Raw genomic sequence first — 14,892 nt, forward strand, 5'->3', positions numbered from 1 at the left:
ATACAGTGACAGACCTGTCCCCACAGGTACTGTACCCTGGTGTTATACAGTGACAGACCTGTCCCCACCGGTACCATACCCCGGTATTATACAGTGACAGACCTGTCCCCATCGGTACCGTACCGCAGTATTATGCAATGACAGACCCGTCCCCACCGGAACCGTACCCCGGTATTATACAGTGACAGACCCGTCCCCACCGGTATCGTACCCCAGTATTAAGCAGTGACAGAGCCGTCCCCACCGGTACCGTGCCCCGGTATTATACAGTGACAGACCCATCCCCATCGGTACCGTACCCCGGTGTTATACAGTAACAGACATGTCCACACCGGTACTGTACCCCAGTGTTATACAGTGACAGACCATCCCCACCGGTACCGTACCCCGGTATTATGCAGTGACAGACCATCCCCACCGGTACCGTACCCCGGTGTTATACAGTGACAGACCCGTCCCCACCGGAACCGTACCCTGGTGTTATACAGTGACAGACCATCCCCACCGGTACCGTACCCCGGTGTTATACAGTGACAGAACCGTCCCCACCGGTACCATACCCCGGAATTATACAGTGACAGACCATCCCCATCGGTACCGTACCCCGGTGTTATACAGTAACAAACATGTCCCCACCGGTACTGTACCCCAGTGTTATACAGTGACAGACCATCCCCAACGGTACCGTACCCCGGTATTATACAGTGACAGACCATCCCCACCGGTACCGTACCCCGGTGTTATACAGTGACAGACACGTCCCCACCGGTACCGTACCCCAGTATTATACAGTGACAGACCCATCCCCATCGGTACCGTACCCCGGTATTATACAGTGTCAGATCCGTCCCCACCGGTACCGTACCCCGGTGTTATACAGTGACAGCCCGTCCCCACTGGTACTGTACCCTGGTGTTATACAGTGACAGACCTGTCCCCACCGGTACTGTACCCTGGTGGTATACAGTGACAGACCTGTCCCCACCAGTACCGTACCCCAGTCTTATACAGTGACAGACCAGCTCCTACCTGTACCATACCCCGGTATTCTACAGTGACAGACCTGTCCCCATCGGTACCGTACCGCAGTATTATGCAGTGACAGACCCGTCCCCATCGGTACCGTACCCCGGTATTATACAGTGACAGACCTGTCCCCACCAGTATCGTACCCCAGTATTGAGCAGTGACAGAGCCGTCCCCACCGGTACCGTGCCCCGGTATTATACAGTGACAGACCCATCCCCATCGGTACCGTACCCCGGTGTTATACAGTAACAAACATGTCCCCACCGGTACTGTACCCAAGTGTTATACAGTGACAGACCATCCCCACCGGTACCGTACCCCGGTATTATACAGTGACAGACCATCCCCACCGGTACCGTACCCCGGTGTTATACAGTGATAGACCCGTCCCCACCGGTACCGTACCCCAGTGTTCTACAGTAACAGACCCGTCCCCACCGGTACCGTACCCCGGTGTTATACAGTGACAGACCCGTCCCCACCAGTACCGTACTCCGGTGTTTAACAGTGACAGACCTGTCCCCACCGGTACCGTACCACGGTGTTATACAGTGACAGACCCATCCCCACGGGAACCGTACCCTGGTATTATACAGTGACAGACCCGTCCCCACTGGTACCGTACCCCATTGTTATACAGTAACAGACCCGTCCCCACCGGTACTGTACCCCGGTGTTATACAGTGACAGACCCGTCCCCACCGGTACCGTACCCCAGTGTTTAACAGTGACAGACCTGCCCCACCGGTACCGTACCACGGGTTTATACAGTGACAGACCCATCCCCACGGGAACCGTACCCTGGTATTATACAGTGACAGACCCGTCCCCACCTGTACCATACCCCGGTGTTATACAGTGACGGACCCGTCCACACCGGTACCGTACCCCAGTGTTATACAGTGTCAGACCCGTCCCCACCGGTACCGTACCCTGGTGTTATACAGTGACAGACCTGTCCCAACCGGTACTCTACCCAGTGTTATACAGAGACAGACCTGTCCCCACCGGTACCGTACCCCGGTGTTATACAGTGACAGACCAGCTCCTACCTGTACCATACCCCGGTATTATACAGTGACAGACCTGTCCCCATCGGTACCGTACCGAAGTATTATGCAGTGACAGACCCGTCCCCACCGGTATCGTACCCCAGTATTAAGCAGTGACAGACCCGTCCCCAACGGTACCGTACCCCGGTATTATGCAGTGACAGACCCATCCCCATCGGTACCGTACCCCGGTGTTATACAGTGACACACATGTCCCCACTGGTACCATACCCCAGTGTTATACAGTGACAGACCATCCCCACCGGTACCGTACCCCAGTATTATACGGTGACAGAGCCATCCCCATCGGTACCGTACCACGGTGTTATACAGTGACATACCCGTCCCCAGCGGTACCGTACCCCGGTATTATACAGTGACAGACCCATCCCCATCGATACCATACCCCGGTGTTATCCAGTGACTGACCATCCCAACCGGTACCGTACACCGGTATTATAAGTTGACAGACCATCCCCACCGGTACCGTACCTCGGTTTTGTACAGTGACAGACCCGTCCCAACCGGTACCGTACCCCGGTGTTATACAGTGACAGACCCGTCCCCACCGGTACCGTACCCCTGTGTTATACAGTGACAGACCATCCCCACCGGTACCGTACCTCGGTTTTCTACAGTGACAGACCCGTCCCCACCGGTACCGTACCCTGGTGTTATACAGTGACAGACCTGTCCCCACAGGTACTGTACCCTGGTGTTATACAGTGACAGACCTGTCCCCACCGGTACCATACCCCGGTGTTATACAGTGACAGACCAGCTCCTACCTGTACCATACCCCGGTATTATACAGTGACAGACCTGTCCCCATCGGTACCGTACCGCAGTATTATGCAATGACAGACCCGTCCCCACCGGTACCGTACCCCGGTGTTATACAGTGACACACATGTCCCCACTGGTACCATACCCCAGTGTTATACGGTGACAGACTATCCCCACCGGTACCGTACCCCGGTATTATACAGTGACAGACCCATCCCCATCGGTACCGTACCCCGGTGTTATACAGTAACAGACATGTCCCCACCGGTACTGTACCCCAGTGTTATACAGTGACAGACCATCCCCACCGGTACCGTACCCCGGTATTATGCAATGACAGACCATCCCCACCGGTACCGTACCCCGGTGTTATACAGTGACAGACCCGTCCCCACCGGAACCGTACCCTGGTGTTATACAGTGACAGACCATCCCCACCGGTACCGTACCCCGGTGTTATACAGTGACAGAACCGTCCCCACCGGTACCATACCCCGGAATTATACAGTGACAGACCATCCCCACCGGTACCGTACCCCGGTCTTATACAGTGACAGACCCGTCCCCACCGGTACCGTACCCCAGTATTATACAGTGACAGACCCATCCCCATCGGTACCGTACCCCGGTATTATACAGTGACAGACCATCCCCACCGGTACCGTACCTCGGTATTATACAGTGAATGACCATCCCCACCGGTACCGTACCTCGGTGTTATACAGTGACAGACCATCCCCATCGGTACCGTACCCCGGTGTTATACAGTAACAAACATGTCCCCACCGGTACTGTACCCCAGTGTTATACAGTGACAGACCATCCCCAACGGTACCGTACCCCGGTATTATACAGTGACAGACCATCCCCACCGGTACCGTACCCCGGTGTTATACAGTGACAGACACGTCCCCACCGGTACCGTACCCCAGTATTATACAGTGACAGACCCATCCCCATCGGTACCGTACCCCGGTATTATACAGTGTCAGATCCGTCCCCACCGGTACCGTACCCCGGTGTTATACAGTGACAGCCCGTCCCCACCGGTACTGTACCCTGGTGTTATACAGTGACAGACCTGTCCCCACCGGTACTGTACCCTGGTGGTATACAGTGACAGACCTGTCCCCACCAGTACCGTACCCCAGTGTTATACAGTGACAGACCAGCTCCTACCTGTACCATACCCCGGTATTCTACAGTGACAGACCTGTCCCCATCGGTACCGTACCGCAGTATTATGCAGTGACAGACCCGTCCGCATCGGTACCGTACCCCGGTATTATACAGTGACAGACCTGTCCCCACCAGTATCGTACCCCAGTATTGAGCAGTGACAGAGCCGTCCCCACCGGTACCGTGCCCCGGTATTATACAGTGACAGACCCATCCCCATCGGTACCGTACCCCGGTGTTATACAGTAACAAACATGTCCCCACCGGTACTGTACCCCAGTGTTATACAGTGACAGACCATCCCCACCGGTACCGTACCCCGGTATTATACAGTGACAGACCATCCCCACCGGTACCGTACCCCGGTGTTATACAGTGACAGACCATCCCCACCGGTACCGTACCCCAGTGTTCTACAGTAACAGACCCGTCCCCACCGGTACCGTACCCCGGTGTTATACAGTGACAGACCCGTCCCCACCAGTACCGTACTCCGGTGTTTAACAGTGACAGACCTGTCCCCACCGGTACCGTACCACGGTGTTATACAGTGACAGACCCGTCCCCACTGGTACCGTACCCCATTGTTATACAGTAACAGACCCGTCCCCACCGGTACTGTACCCCGGTGTTATACAGTGACAGACCCGTCCCCACCGGTACCGTACCCCAGTGTTTAACAGTGACAGACCTGCCCCACCGGTACCGTACCACGGGTTTATACAGTGACAGACCGATCCCCACGGGAACCGTACCCTGGTATTATACAGTGACAGACCCGTCCCCACCTGTACCATACCCCGGTGTTATACAGTGACGGACCCGTCCACACCGGTACCGTACCCCAGTGTTATACAGTGTCAGACCCGTCCCCACCGGTACCGTACCCTGGTGTTATACAGTGACAGACCTGTCCCAACCGGTACTCTACCCAGTGTTATACAGTGACAGACCTGTCCCCACCGGTACCGTACCCCGGTGTTATACAGTGACAGACCAGCTCCTACCTGTACCATACCCCGGTATTATACAGTGACAGACCTGTCCCCATCGGTACCGTACCGAAGTATTATGCAGTGACAGACCCGTCCCCACCGGTATCGTACCCCAGTATTAAGCAGTGACAGACCCGTCCCCAACGGTACCGTACCCCGGTATTATGCAGTGACAGACCCATCCCCATCGGTACCGTACCCCGGTGTTATTCAGTGACACACATGTCCCCACTGGTACCATACCCCAGTGTTATACAGTGACAGACCATCCCCACCGGTACCGTACCCCAGTATTATACGGTGACAGAGCCATCCCCATCGGTACCGTACCACGGTGTTATACAGTGACATACCCGTCCCCAGCGGTACCGTACCCCGGTATTATACAGTGACAGACCCATCCCCATCGATACCATACCCCGGTGTTATCCAGTGACTGACCATCCCAACCGGTACCGTACACCGGTATTATAAGTTGACAGACCATCCCCACCGGTACCGTACCTCGGTTTTGTACAGTGACAGACCCGTCCCAACCGGTACCGTACCCCGGTGTTATACAGTGACAGACCCGTCCCCACCGGTACCGTACCCCTGTGTTATACAGTGACAGACCATCCCCACCGGTACCGTACCTCGGTTTTCTACAGTGACAGACCCGTCCCCACCGGTACCGTACCCTGGTGTTATACAGTGACAGACCTGTCCCCACAGGTACTGTACCCTGGTGTTATACAGTGACAGACCTGTCCCCACCGGTACCATACCCCGGTGTTATACAGTGACAGACCAGCTCCTACCTGTACCATACCCCGGTATTATACAGTGACAGACCTGTCCCCATCGGTACCGTACCGCAGTATTATGCAATGACAGACCCGTCCCCACCGGTACCGTACCCCGGTGTTATACAGTGACACACATGTCCCCACTGGTACCATACCCCAGTGTTATACGGTGACAGACTATCCCCACCGGTACCGTACCCCGGTATTATACCGTGACAGACCCATCCCCATCGGTACCGTACCCCGGTGTTATACAGTAACAGACATGTCCCCACCGGTACTGTACCCCAGTGTTATACAGTGACAGACCATCCCCACCGGTACCGTACCCCGGTATTATGCAATGACAGACCATCCCCACCGGTACCGTACCCCGGTGTTATACAGTGACAGACCCGTCCCCACCGGAACCGTACCCTGGTGTTATACAGTGACAGACCATCCCCACCGGTACCGTACCCCGGTGTTATACAGTGACAGACCCATCCCCATCGATACCATACCCCGGTGTTATCCAGTGACTGACCATCCCAACCGGTACCGTACACCGGTATTATAAGTTGACAGACCATCCCCACCGGTACCGTACCTCGGTTTTGTACAGTGACAGACCCGTCCCAACCGGTACCGTACCCCGGTGTTATACAGTGACAGACCCGTCCCCACCGGTACCGTACCCCTGTGTTATACAGTGACAGACCATCCCCACCGGTACCGTACCTCGGTTTTCTACAGTGACAGACCCGTCCCCACCGGTACCGTACCCTGGTGTTATACAGTGACAGACCTGTCCCCACAGGTACTGTACCCTGGTGTTATACAGTGACAGACCTGTCCCCACCGGTACCATACCCCGGTGTTATACAGTGACAGACCAGCTCCTACCTGTACCATACCCCGGTATTATACAGTGACAGACCTGTCCCCATCGGTACCGTACCGCAGTATTATGCAATGACAGACCCGTCCCCACCGGTACCGTACCCCGGTGTTATACAGTGACACACATGTCCCCACTGGTACCATACCCCAGTGTTATACGGTGACAGACTATCCCCACCGGTACCGTACCCCGGTATTATACAGTGACAGACCCATCCCCATCGGTACCGTACCCCGGTGTTATACAGTAACAGACATGTCCCCACCGGTACTGTACCCCAGTGTTATACAGTGACAGACCATCCCCACCGGTACCGTACCCCGGTATTATGCAATGACAGACCATCCCCACCGGTACCGTACCCCGGTGTTATACAGTGACAGACCCGTCCCCACCGGAACCGTACCCTGGTGTTATACAGTGACAGACCATCCCCACCGGTACCGTACCCCGGTGTTATACAGTGACAGACCCATCCCCATCGATACCATACCCCGGTGTTATCCAGTGACTGACCATCCCAACCGGTACCGTACACCGGTATTATAAGTTGACAGACCATCCCCACCGGTACCGTACCTCGGTTTTGTACAGTGACAGACCCGTCCCAACCGGTACCGTACCCCGGTGTTATACAGTGACAGACCCGTCCCCACCGGTACCGTACCCCTGTGTTATACAGTGACAGACCATCCCCACCGGTACCGTACCTCGGTTTTCTACAGTGACAGACCCGTCCCCACCGGTACCGTACCCTGGTGTTATACAGTGACAGACCTGTCCCCACAGGTACTGTACCCTGGTGTTATACAGTGACAGACCTGTCCCCACCGGTACCATACCCCGGTGTTATACAGTGACAGACCAGCTCCTACCTGTACCAAACCCCGGTATTATACAGTGACAGACCTGTCCCCATCGGTACCGTACCGCAGTATTATGCAATGACAGACCCGTCCCCACCGGTACCGTACCCCGGTGTTATACAGTGACACACATGTCCCCACTGGTACCATACCCCAGTGTTATACGGTGACAGACTATCCCCACCGGTACCGTACCCCGGTATTATACAGTGACAGACCCATCCCCATCGGTACCGTACCCCGGTGTTATACAGTAACAGACATGTCCCCACCGGTACTGTACCCCAGTGTTATACAGTGACAGACCATCCCCACCGGTACCGTACCCCGGTATTATGCAATGACAGACCATCCCCACCGGTACCGTACCCCGGTGTTATACAGTGACAGACCCGTCCCCACCGGAACCGTACCCTGGTGTTATACAGTGACAGACCATCCCCACCGGTACCGTACCCCGGTGTTATACAGTGACAGAACCGTCCCCACCGGTACCATACCCCGGAATTATACAGTGACAGACCATCCCCACCGGTACCGTACCCCGGTCTTATACATTGACAGACCCGTCCCCACCGGTACCGTACCCCAGTATTATACAGTGACAGACCCATCCCCATCGGTACCGTACCCCGGTATTATACAGTGACAGACCATCCCCACCGGTACCGTACCTCGGTATTATACAGTGAATGACCATCCCCACCGGTACCGTACCCCGGTGTTATACAGTGACAGACCCGTCCCCACCGGTACCGTACCCCGGTGTTTAACAGTGACAGACCTGCCCCACCGGTACCGTACCACGGGTTTATACAGTGACAGACCCATCCCCACGGGAACCGTACCCTGGAATTATACAGTGACAGACCCGTCCCCACCTGTACCATACCCCGGTGCTATACAGTGACGGACCCGTCCACACCGGTACCGTACCCCAGTGTTATACAGTGTCAGACCCGTCCCCACCGGTACCGTACCCTGGTGTTATACAGTGACAGACCTGTCCCAACCGGTACTCTACCCAGTGTTATACAGTGACAGACCTGTCCCCACCGGTACCGTACCCCGGTGTTATACAGTGACAGACCAGCTCCTACCTGTACCATACCCCGGTATTATACAGTGACAGACCCGTCCCCAACGGTACCGTACCCCGGTATTATGCAGTGACAGACCCATCCCCATCGGTACCGTACCCCGGTGTTATACAGTGACACACATGTCCCCACTGGTACCATACCCCAGTGTTATACAGTGACAGACCATCCCCACCGGTACCGTACCCCGGTATTATACGGTGACAGAGCCATCCCCATCGGTACCGTACCACGGTGTTATACAGTGACATACCCGTCCCCAGCGGTACCGTACCTCGGTATTATACAGTGACAGACCCATCCCCATCGATACCATACCCCGGTGTTATCCAGTGACTGACCATCCCAACTGGTACCGTACCCCGGTATTATAAGTTGACAGACCATCCCCACCGGTACCGTACCTCGGTTTTGTACAGTGACAGACCCGTCCCAACCGGTACCGTACCCCGGTGTTATACAGTGACAGACCCGTCCCCACCGGTACCGTACCCCTGTGTTATACAGTGACAGACCATCCCCACCGGTACCGTACCTCGGTTTTATACAGTGACAGACCCGTCCCCACCGGTACCGTACCCTGGTGTTATACAGTGACAGACCTGTCCCCACAGGTACTGTACCCTGGTGTTATACAGTGACAGACCTGTCCCCACCGGTACCATACCCCGGTGTTATACAGTGACAGACCAGCTGCTACCTGTACCATACCCCGGTATTATACAGTGACAGACCTGTCCCCATCGGTACCGTACCGCAGTATTATGCAATGACAGACCCGTCCCCACCGGTACCGTACCCCGGTATTATACAGTGACAGACCCGTCCCCACCGGTATCGTACCCCAGTATTAAGCAGTGACAGAGCCGTCCCCACCGGTACCGTGCCCCGGTATTATACAGTGACAGACCCATCCCCATCGGTACCGTACCCCGGTGTTATACAGTAGCAGACATGTCCCCACCGGTACTGTACCCCGGTGTTATACAGTGACAGACCCGTCCCCATCGGTACCGTACCCCGGTGTTATACAGTGACAGACCATCCCCACCGGTACCGTACCCCGGTATTATGCAGTGACAGACCATCCCCACCGGTACCGTACCCCGGTGTTATACAGTGACAGACCCGTCCCCACCGGAACCGTACCCTGGTGTTATACAGTGACAGACCATCCCCACCGGTACCGTACCCCGGTGTTATACAGTGACAGAACCGTCCCCACCGGTACCATACCCCGGAATTATACAGTGACAGACCATCCCCACCGGTACCGTACCCCGGTCTTATACAGTGACAGACCCGTCCCCACCGGTACCGTACCCCAGTATTATACAGTGACAGACCCATCCCCATCGGTACCGTACCCCGGTATTATACAGTGACAGACCATCCCCACCGGTACCGTACCTCGGTATTATACAGTGAATGACCATCCCCACCGGTACCGTACCCCGGTGTTATACAGTGAGAGACCCGTCCCCACCGGTACCGTACCCCAGTGTTATACAGTAACAGACCCGTCCCCACCGCTTCCGTACCCCGGTGTTATACAGTGACAGACCCATCTCCACGGGAACCGTACCCTGGTATTATACAGTGACAGACCCGTCCCCACCGGTACCGTACCCCGGTGTTTAACAGTGACAGACCTGCCCCACCGGTACCGTACCACGGGTTTATACAGTGACAGACCCATCCCCACGGGAACCGTACCCTGGTATTATACAGTGACAGAACCGTCCCCACCTGTACCATACCCCGGTGTTATACAGTGACGGACCCGTCCACACCGGTACCGTACCCCAGTGTTATACAGTGTCAGACCCGTCCCCACCGGTACCGTACCCTGGTGTTATACAGTGACAGACCTGTCCCAACCGGTACTCTACCCAGTGTTATACAGTGACAGACCTGTCCCCACCGGTACCGTACCCCGGTGTTATACAGTGACAGACCAGCTCCTACCTGTACCATACCCCGGTATTATACAGTGACAGACCTGTCCCCATCGGTACCGTACCGAAGTATTATGCAGTGACAGACCCGTCCCCACCGGTATCGTACCCCAGTATTAAGCAGTGACAGACCCGTCCCCAACGGTACCGTACCCCGGTATTATGCAGTGACAGACCCATCCCCATCGGTACCGTACCCCGGTGTTATACAGTGACACACATGTCCCCACTGGTACCATACCCCAGTGTTATACAGTGACAGACCATCCCCACCGGTACCGTACCCCAGTATTATACGGTGACAGAGCCATCCCCATCGGTACCGTACCACGGTGTTATACAGTGACATACCCGTACCCAGCGGTACCGTACCCCGGTATTATACAGTGACAGACCCATCCCCATCGATACCATACCCCGGTGTTATCCAGTGACTGACCATCCCAACCGGTACCGTACACCGGTATTATAAGTTGACAGACCATCCCCACCGGTACCGTACCTCGGTTTTGTACAGTGACAGACCCGTCCCAACCGGTACCGTACCCCGGTGTTATACAGTGACAGACCCGTCCCCACCGGTACCGTACCCCTGTGTTATACAGTGACAGACCATCCCCACCGGTACCGTACCTCGGTTTTATACAGTGACAGACCCGTCCCCACCGGTAACGTACCCTGGTGTTATACAGTGACAGACCTGTCCCCACCGGTACTGTACCCTGGTGTTATACAGTGACAGACCTGTCCCCACCGGTACCATACCCCGGTGTTATACAGTGACAGACCAGCTCCTACCTGTACCATACCCCGCTATTATACAGTGACAGACCTGTCCCCATCGGTACCGTACCGCAGTATTATGCAATGACAGACCCGTCCCCACCGGTACCGTACCCCGGTGTTATACAGTGACACACATGTCCCCACTGGTACCATACCCCAGTGTTATACGGTGACAGACTATCCCCACCGGTACCGTACCCCGGTATTATACAGTGACAGACCCATCCCCATCGGTACCGTACCCCGGTGTTATACAGTAACAGACATGTCCCCACCGGTACTGTACCCCAGTGTTATACAGTGACAGACCATCCCCACCGGTACCGTACCCCGGTATTATGCAATGACAGACCATCCCCACCGGTACCGTACCCCGGTGTTATACAGTGACAGACCCGTCCCCACCGGAACCGTACCCTGGTGTTATACAGTGACAGACCATCCCCACCGGTACTGTACCCCGGTGTTATACAGTGACAGAACCGTCCCCACCGGTACCATACCCCGGAATTATACAGTGACAGACCATCCCCACCGGTACCGTACCCCGGTCTTATACAGTGACAGACCCGTCCCCACCGGTACCGTACCCCAGTATTATACAGTGACAGACCCATCCCCATCGGTACCGTACCCCGGTATTATACAGTGACAGACTATCCCCACCGGTACCGTACCTCGGTATTATACAGTGAATGACCATCCCCACCGGTAATGTACCCCGGTGTTATACAGTGACAGACCCGTCCCCACCGGTACCGTACCCCGGTGTTTAACAGTGACAGACCTGCCCCACCGGTACCGTACCACGGGTTTATACAGTGACAGACCCATCCCCACGGGAACCGTACCCTGGTATTATACAGTGACAGACCCGTCCCCACCTGTACCATACACCGGTGTTATACAGTGACGGACCCGTCCACACCGGTACCGTACCCCAGTGTTATACAGTGTCAGACCCGTCCCCACCGGTACCGTACCCTGGTGTTATACAGTGACAGACCTGTCCCAACCGGTACTCTACCCAGTGTTATACAGTGACAGACCTGTCCCCACCGGTACCATACCCCGGTGTTATACAGTGACAGACCAGCTCCTACCTGTACCATACCCCGGTATTATACAGTGACAGACCTGTCCCCATTGGTACCGTACCGAAGTATTATGCAGTGACAGACCCGTCCCCACCGGTATCGTACCCCAGTGTTATACAGTGACAGACCATCCCCACCGGTACCGTACCCCGGTATTATACGGTGACAGAGCCATCCCCATCGGTACCGTACCACGGTGTTATACAGTGACATACCCGTCCCCAGCGGTACCGTACCCCGGTATTATACAGTGACAGACCCATCCCCATCGATACCATACCCCGGTGTTATCCAGTGACTGACCATCCCAACCGGTACCGTACCCCGGTATTATAAGTTGACAGACCATCCCCACCGGTACCGTACCTCGGTTTTGTACAGTGACAGACCCGTCCCAACCGGTACCGTACCCCGGTGTTATACAGTGACAGACCCGTCCCCACCGGTACCGTACCCCTGTGTTATACAGTGACAGACCATCCCCACCGGTACCGTACCTCGGTTTTATACAGTGACAGACCCGTCCCCACCGGTACCGTACCCTCGTGTTATACAGTGACAGACCTGTCCCCACAGGTACTGTACCCTGGTGTTATACAGTGACAGACCTGTCCCCACCGGTACCATACCCCGGTGTTATACAGTGACAGACCAGCTGCTACCTGTACCATACCCCGGTATTATACAGTGACAGACCTGTCCCCATCGGTACCATACCGCAGTATTATGCAATGACAGACCCGTCCCCACCGGTACCGTACCCCGGTATTATACAGTGACAGACCCGTCCCCACCGGTATCATACCCCAGTATTAAGCAGTGACAGAGCCGTCCCCACCGGTACCGTGCCCCGGTATTATACAGTGACAGACCCATCCCCATCGGTACCGTACCCCGGTGTTATACAGTAACAGACATGTCCCCACCGGTACTGTACCCCAGTGTTATACAGTGACAGACCATCCCCACCGGTACCGTACCCCGGTATTATGCAGTGACAGACCATCCCCACCGGTACCGTACCCCGGTGTTATACAGTGACAGACCCGTCCCCACCGGAACCGTACCCTGGTGTTATACAGTGACAGACCATCCCCACCGGCACCGTACCCCGGTGTTATACAGTGACAGAACCGTCCCCACCGGTACCATACCCCGGAATTATACAGTGACAGACCATCCCCACCGGTACCGTACCCCGGTCTTATACAGTGACAGACCCGTCCCCACCGGTACCGTACCCCAGTATTATACAGTGACAGACCCATCCCCATTGGTACCGTACCCCGGTATTATACAGTGACAGACCATCCCCACCGGTACCGTACCTCGGTATTATACAGTGAATGACCATCCCCACCGGTACCGTACCCCGGTGTTATACAGTGACAGACCCGTCCCCACCGGTACCGTACCCCAGTGTTATACAGTAACAGACCCGTCCCCACCGGTACCGTACCCCGGTGTTATACAGTGACAGACCCATCTCCACGGGAACCGTACCCTGGTATTATACAGTGACAGACCCGTCCCCACTGGTACCGTACCCCAGTGTTATACAGTAACAGACCCGTCCCCACCGGTACCGTACCCCGGTGTTATACAGTGACAGACCCGTCCCCACCGGTACCGTACCCCGGTGTTTAACAGTGACAAACCTGCCCCACCGGTACCGTACCACGGTGTTATACAGTGACAGACCCATCCCCACGGGAACCGTACCCTGGTATTATACAGTGACAGACCCGTCCCCACCTGTACCGTACCCCGGTGTTATACAGTGACGGACCCGTCCACACTGGTACCGTACCCCAGTGTTATACAGTGTCAGACACGTCCCCACCGGTACCGTACCCTGGTGTTATACAGTGACAGACCTGTCCCAACCGGTACTGTACCCGGTGTTATACAGTGACAGACCTGTCCCCACCGGTACCGTACCCCAATGTTATACAGTGACAGACCAGCTCCTACCTGTACCATACCCCGGTTTTATACAGTGACAGACCTGTCCCCATCGGTACCGTACCGAAGTATTATGCAGTGACAGACCCGTCCCCACCGGTATCGTACCCCAGTATTAAGCAGTGACAGACCCGTCCCCACCGGTACCGTACCCCGGTATTATACAGTGACAGACCCATCCCCATCGGTACCGTACCCCGGTGTTATACAGTGACACACATGTCCCCACTGGTACCATACCCCAGTGTTATACAGTGACAGACCATCCCCACCGGTACCGTACCCCGGTATTATACAGTGACAGACCCATCCCCAACGGTACCGTACCCCGGTGTTCTACAGTGACACACATGTCCCCACTGGTACCATACCCCAGTGTTATACGGTGACAGACTATCCCCACCGGTA

Source organism: Hypanus sabinus, chromosome 7, assembly GCF_030144855.1.
Source record: "Hypanus sabinus isolate sHypSab1 chromosome 7, sHypSab1.hap1, whole genome shotgun sequence".
Classification (NCBI taxonomy): Eukaryota; Metazoa; Chordata; class Chondrichthyes; order Myliobatiformes; family Dasyatidae; genus Hypanus; species Hypanus sabinus.